Source organism: Macaca mulatta, chromosome 18, assembly GCF_049350105.2.
Source record: "Macaca mulatta isolate MMU2019108-1 chromosome 18, T2T-MMU8v2.0, whole genome shotgun sequence".
Classification (NCBI taxonomy): Eukaryota; Metazoa; Chordata; class Mammalia; order Primates; family Cercopithecidae; genus Macaca; species Macaca mulatta.
Window position 1 is genome coordinate 75,763,210 of NC_133423.1, and position 7,623 is coordinate 75,770,832.

Consider the following 7,623-nt stretch of genomic DNA (forward strand, 5'->3'; position numbering starts at 1 on the left):
CAATTTACAGCTCATTTTCCAACACTCGTTTCATCACCAACATGGGCAACAATTTTTTAAAAACTTTAAAATTTTCAATTAATTATAAATTCACAAGAATTTGCTGTGGAATAAAATAGCTGGGTGACTTCCATGCCCAGCTCCTGGGAGGTAACCTCTAAATTCTTGGGATTTCCTGAGTGATAGGAGTATCTTGTTATTCACTGTAGGCCCTGATAGTTCATGCCAATGAAGAGATTTCTCATGGACCCCTAAATGGTTTAGGCTAATGAAGTGTTTTGGGATGGGGGCTGGCCATGCCAGATAGACCAAGCATCTGATTAGAGGACTGGGGCTTGAGCCACATGCTATCAACCTGGCCTCTGGGAAGTAGAGATGGGGCTGGAAATAAAGTCACATGACCAATGATTCCATTAATTACACCTGCATGATGAAGCCCCAGTAAACTCTCTGGACACTGAAACTGAAGGGAGCTTTCCTGGTTGGCCGTGCTCTGCCTATTGTGACACATCAAAAAGGCACATTCTGACTCCACAGGGAAAGGATAACAGAAGTTTCACTTTGGGGACCACTCCAGACCTCACTCCATGTGTTTCTCCCTTAGGCTGCTTCTAATTTTGTACTCCTTTGCTGTAATAAAACTGTAATTGTAAGAACAGTGCTTTCCTGAGTTTTGTGAAACATTACAGCAAATTATGGTAGAGGTAGTGGGATAGTGGAAATCCCCATGTTGTAGCCAGTTTTTCAGAACTGAAGGTGGCCTGGGCACCCTTGAATTTGCAGCTGGTGACTGAAGTGAGGGCAGTCTTGTGGAGGACTGGGCAATTATCTGTGAGGTTTGGTCTAACTCCATGTAGCTGGTGTCAGCAGTCAATGCTGTTGCGAGGAAAAAAAATAATAAACGTCCAGGAAGGTTCCATACATACTTCACCTACCTCACCCCAGTGGCAACTGCATTGCCTGGCTTATTCAGCTTTCATCAGTTTTACAAGCTCATAATTGTGTGTGTATATAATTCTATGAAATTTTATTTGTGTGACTTTGCGTAACCACCACCACACTCAAAGTACTGAACTCTCCCATCACCACAGGCCCCCTCATGCTATTGCTTTATGGTCCTTCTCTTTCTCCTCTGAATCTTTAACTTTAATCTGTTCTTCATCTCTACAAATCTGTTATTTCAAGAATGTTATGTAATGGCATAATACACTTCGTAAACTTTTGAGATGGACTTTTTTTTCACTCAATAATTCTTTTGAAATCCATTCAAGTTGTTGCATGCATCACTGGCTCATTCCTTTTTGGTCATTGTTGAATCCATGGAAAGGATAAGCCACAGTTGAAAGTTCAGTAGATAAACCCATTGAAGGATATTTGGGCTGTTTCCAGGTTTTTTTACTCATGAATAGGGCTGATATAGACATTTGTGTACATGTTTTACATTAGCAAAAGATTTCATTTTTTTCTGTAATAAATGCCCAAGAGTGCAATTACTGGGTTACATTGGAAACAAATACCTGTTTTAAAGAAAAATCTGACAAATCATTTTACAGAGTGCAGAACCATTTTATTCCCACCAGCAACATATGTGTGATCCAATTTCTCTGCATCTTCACCAGCATTTGTTCTTGCAATTACATTTTATTTTAGCCAATCTGATGGGTGTGGTGTTATCTCATTGTGATTTGAATTTGCATTTTGCTAATGTTAAACATATTTTTATATGCGTATTTGCCGTTTATTCTCTCTGGTAAAATGTTCCTTTTTCGGTTCATCTTCTAATTAGATTTCTTTAAATGTTGGGCTTGTATAGTTCTTTTTTTTTTTTTTTTTTTTTTTTTTTTTTTTGTCTTGAGACAGGATCTCACTCTGTTGCCCAACCTGGAATTCAGTGGTGCAATCTTGACTTACTACATCCTTGACCTCACTATAGCCTCGACCTCCCAGGCACAAGCAATCCTCCCACCTCAGCCCCTGGAGTAACAGGGACTACGGGGCTGAGCCACCACACCCGGCTAATTTTTGTATTTTTTTAAGAGATAGGGTTTTGCCATGTTGCCCAGGCTGTTCTCAAACTCCTGAGCTCAAATGATCCATACACTTCAGACTCCCAAAGAGCTGGGATTACAGGTGTGAGCCACCACGCCCAGCCAGATCGTTCTTAATATACTCTAGGTATTCGTCCTTTTTGTAATATATAGTTAGCAAATATTTTCCCATTCTGTAGCTGGGTTTTTTACCCTCTTAATAAGATCTTTCACAGAACAAAAGATGTAATTTTGATCAGATTTAATTTATTGATTTTAATGCATCATAATTTTGGTATCAAGTATAATAACTGCCCATTTAGTATTGACTCCTGAAGATTTACTCTAATTAATTTTTAAATAAGTTTAATGTTTTGCATTTAAGTTCATGATTTATTTTTCATTAATTTTTTTGATGAGGTATGAAGTTCATGTGGGAGCTTTTTTTTTCTTTTTTTTTGGCTTATGGATACCTTGTTAAAAGGTTTGGGCGTATTTGTGTGGGTCTATTTTGGGTTCTGTATTCTGCTCCATCGATATATATATTTATCCTTACAGCAACCTACTGTAACTTAACATCAGAAAGAGGAATTGCTTCCATTTTATTCTTTGAAAAAGTTGTCTTAATTTTTTTAGATCCTTGGTCTTTTTAAGTCTACCAAAACAACAACAAAAACAACAACAAAACACACGCTGGGATTTGATAGGAACTGCATTAAACCAATAGATAAATTTCAGGAGCACTGATATCTTTACTGTGTTGAGTTTTCCAATCCAGGTACCTGATAAATCTCTTCAATTATTTATCACTTTTTTGATCAGTAGAATAATCATTTTGTAATTTTAAGCATACAAATTTTACGCATGTTTTGAAATACTAATACATATGTATTTCACTTACTTTTGAGTGTATATAAATGGTAGTATGAGTTTAGTTTTGGTTTCCACATGCTCAGTGTTTTTATATAGAAATGTACTTGATTTTTGTGTGCTGATCTTGTATACAGCAAGATCATACATTCCACTTGCTTTATTCTAGGATATTTACTTTTTTCTTTGCAGATGCCAGTGTTTGTTTAATGTTAAAATCATTAAAAATTCTGTATTTCGGGAACTATTTACTGTCTGTATGCCTTTATTTATTTTTATTGTCTTACTGTGCTGAATAGAACTTCCAGGCTATGTTGAATGAAGGTAGTGAGAGTAGACATTCGTGCCTTGTATACAGTCTTATAGGGGAAATATTCAGTCTTGCATCATTGAATATGGTATTTTTTCTCTGTAGATTTTTTTAAAAATCAAGATTAGAAAGATTTTTCTGTTTCTAGTTTGCAGAGAGCTTTTATCATGAATGTGTTACTTTTTGCCAAATGTACTATTTGCATCAATTGGTAAGATCAGACGATTATTCTTCCTTAGCCTGTTAATTTCGTGAATTATATTAATTAAATTTTAAATGTTGAGCCAGATTTACATATTTGGAATACATTTTACTTGACTGTAAAATTCTTTTTATACATCACTGGATTTGATTTTAAATATTTTTGGCATTAAAATATTAATACAATATTGTTGGGGAATTTTGCATCTCAGTTCATGAGAGTTACTGGTCACTAGTTTTTTTGCTTTGTACTGTCTTCTTCTGATTTGGGTATCAGTATAATATTGGCCTCAGAAGATGAGCTGGGAAATGTTAGAAGGAGCTGGGACCACCTTTTACATTTTCTGGAAGAGATGATGTAAAATTGGTATTGATTCTTTAAATGCTTGGTAAAATTCTCCAATATAACCATATTGGCATGGGATTTTCTTTTTTGACCTCTTTTAATTACAAATTACATTTCTTTAATGCTTATGGAACTCTCTAGATTATCTGTTTTTATATTCATTTAGTTTTGGTAGTTTGCAGTTTCAAGGAATTTGTCCATTTATTTTAAATTGTCAAATTTATTAGAAAAACAATTTTAGTATGTTTAACATTATCTTTTTATTTGTCCCTGTGTATTGTTTTGTTTATGTAGATATTTATTTAAAGAAATTATATCGTGCTCTCATTCTCTTTCTTACTGTGTTCCCTTCACACTATGATTGGAGCATGCCATACTGTATAATACTGTATAATGTCTATAAAGTCCATCTACCATATACTCCTATATACTCCTCCAAGGATACACCTTAAATTGCTTCTAACATCTAATCCCTCCAAATAATGTTAAAACAAGCATTTTGTTTGTATCCCTTTCTGTATCTGTGATAACTTTTTAAAAGGAATGCTGTTTACATGAACTATATTGTTCAATTTTTAAAAACCTGATCTTAGAGTCTCTGGTTGGTGAGTTTAACCTACTTACATATATTCATCACTAATAATTTAGGACTCATTTTTACTTTATTAGATCATGTTTTCTATTTATTATCCTTTTTTCTCTTTTCCTATTTTTGTTTATACTGACTGAGTTTTGATGATTTTTAAAATCATGCATTCTATGCTTTTAATGGTCATAGTTGTTAACCTAAGAGTCATATTTACATATTTTTTACATATGCTAATTTCCTAAAATTATGAGGATCTATGCGTAATTTCTTCTAAACATGACAGATGCATAAGCATGACTCTTCCCTAAACTCCCATAATTTTGATATTTAATATTTATTTTAATTCTGTATTTTATATAGGCCTTTATTAAAATCTCATAAATTTACCAAGGATGAACAGGAACTGAAGGTTTGTTAATATAATAATAAATAATTCTGATATGGTTAAAAGGAAAACATAATAGAAAATAAATGTCCCCAGTTAACATATATTCTTTCAGTTATCCCCAGTATTTTAATAATCCTTATATGGTAATTCTGTGTTATTGAGTTACAGGAAAAGTAAAGTTCTTAATTGGTCATTAGAGAAGGAGAAATGATAATCTCGTCATCCAGATCTCAGATTAAATGCCACCTACTCAGAGACTTTCCCTGATGATCCAACCAACTCTGTCACTTTATGTCACATCACTGTATTTTAATTATTTTCATAGCACTTATCACCATTGAAATTTTTCCTGTTCACATATGTGTCTTTGTATGGCCTGTCACCCAGCATAGATTGAGAGTACGATCTCCATGAAATCAGGGAGAGGACAATAGTTGGTGCTCAAGACATTTCGATGGATTTTATATATATCTTTAGCTTACTTTCAATAGACTTGGGTGGGTTAACAAAATTACACCACTGGCATGAACCAACATTTATTATATTACTATTTTCATGAAAATTGTTTTTTAAAGAGTTTTTTTTCCTATGTTGTCTTCTTTCTAGGAACACAAACAGATAAAGCATCAGAATCTTTGGCAGGGTTGAGTATACACTTTTTATTCATTTATTTTTTACAGATGGGGTCTCTCTATGTTGCCCAAGACATATTCCTGGGCTCAAGAGATATTTTCTTTTTTTTGAGATGGAATCTCACTCTGTCGTCCAGGCTGGAGTACGGTGGTGCAATCTTGACTCACTGCAAGCTCTGCCTCCCGGGTTCACACCATTCTCCTGCCTTAGCCTCCCAAGTAGCTGGGACTACAGGCGCCCGCCACCATGCCTGGCTAATTTTTTTTTTGTATTTTTAGTAGAGACGGAGTTTCACCGTGTTAGCCAGGATGGTCTTGATCTCCTGACCTCGTGATCTGCCCGCCTCGGCCTCCCAAAGTGCTGGGATTACAGGTGTGAGCCACCGTGCCTGGCCTCAAGAGATATTTTCATCTCAGCCTTCCGAGTAGTTGGGATGACAGGCATGTATCTGGCTTGCAAAATATTTAAATATGAGGTTATTTATATGAATCCACCGTAATTTTCCAGGAAGCTCTATCCTTCAGGACCAAATATTCAAGAAATCTAAAGATGTAAGTGATTTTAAGTGTTGTGGCCATCTTCATGTGGAAGTGTCATTTTCCAGTGTGTCTACTCCAGAATGCACCAATCTGAATACTGCTTTGTGCTTAGTGAAATAACATTCCTTTTCGTTATACTGCATCATCACTACAAGGGGAAAGCAATTATTTCTATTTATCCTGTCCCCTAGAAATGGCTTAGTAAGAGAATTATTTACTCTACTCTCTGTAAGTAGATACATTTTTACTTACTCTCAGAAAGTAAAAATCAGATGGTAAGAAGAATTGTGAATTTGTACACTCTGAGAAGTTTTTTTTACTTTATTATTTATTTATTTTTTATTTATTGGATTTTTCTAGGGTTGAACCCAAGAAATGCAGTCATAGAGAGATCTTGGTAAAATTTTGCTTCTCATCATAAATATCCTAAACTAACTTAAAGGTAAATAATGATTCATAGGATAGTATTTCATGTATGCATACACAATAATATAATAAATAAAGATTTTTTAAATTTAAAATAAATCAATAAATTAAAGGAAAATTGGAAATGTGCCCATGGGACAATTAGTAAGCCATAAAGACAAATTCGAAAGAAGAAAATAAATGGCCCATGGACATATGTAAAAAGTTAATGTCACTAATTACACAGTATATGTAAAGTCAAAGAATAATGAATTTCCATTTCCACTTAGTAGATTGGCAAATATTTGCAGGTTATAATACTTAGGTTTAATAGATTGGGAAAAAATTATCTTCTCTACAATGTATTGCAGAAGTACCTTGTTTCAGTCTTCCTGGAAGGGAGTTTAGCAATAAGATAACATATTTTAGGAAAACATATAAATTTATGCATGCACACAGGCACACACGCATGTGCAAACACACACACCTAGAAAAGAATCTTGAAATATTTTGCCAAATGTTAATAGTAGTTATTTCTATATGGAAACATTATGGCTTATTTTAAATATTATTTCTTTTTTCTTCCTACAATGACTATATTGCATATATGATGACAAATTATTAATTTGTTAAAAAATGACTTTGAATCACAAATTCTTTACTTTTTAAAGATGCTTCATGGCTAGAATTTGTTGTTGTATTCCTGCTATTCCACATCCGACTTTTATACATATGTAACAACCCTGCACGTTATGCACGTGTACCCTAGAACTTAAAGTATAATAATAATAAAAATAAATAAATAAATAAAATAAAAAAGAGGAAAAGGAAATGAAGTACCATTGGAAGGTAAACCAAGCAGTGTTGTGCAAGAGAGATAACAATGGCTACTAACTGTTGATTGTATGCTATGTATGGTTAGATAACAATTGCTGAAGGGCAAGTCCTAAGATTACCACAAAATGTAGGATTTCTATGCGAAAGTAGAAAGTGATATATTGATTGATTTAATATCTCCCCATAATGACTGCCCTATATGCATGTCCTTTGCCCTGCAATTTGTGACTCTATTTTTATTCTGGACTCAGAAAGTGATTTGTTTTGGTCAATGGAAGGTGCCTTTGTCAGCAATAGTTGTCATAACAAAATACCATAGACCAGGAGCTTAAACAACAGACATTTATTTCTCATAGTTCCAGAGGCTGGGAAACCTGAGATCAAGGTGCTGGCAAATTTGGCTCTTGGTGAGGACTCTCCTCCTGGCTTGTAAACAGCCACCTTCTTACATGGCAAAGAGAGAGAAAACTCTGATATC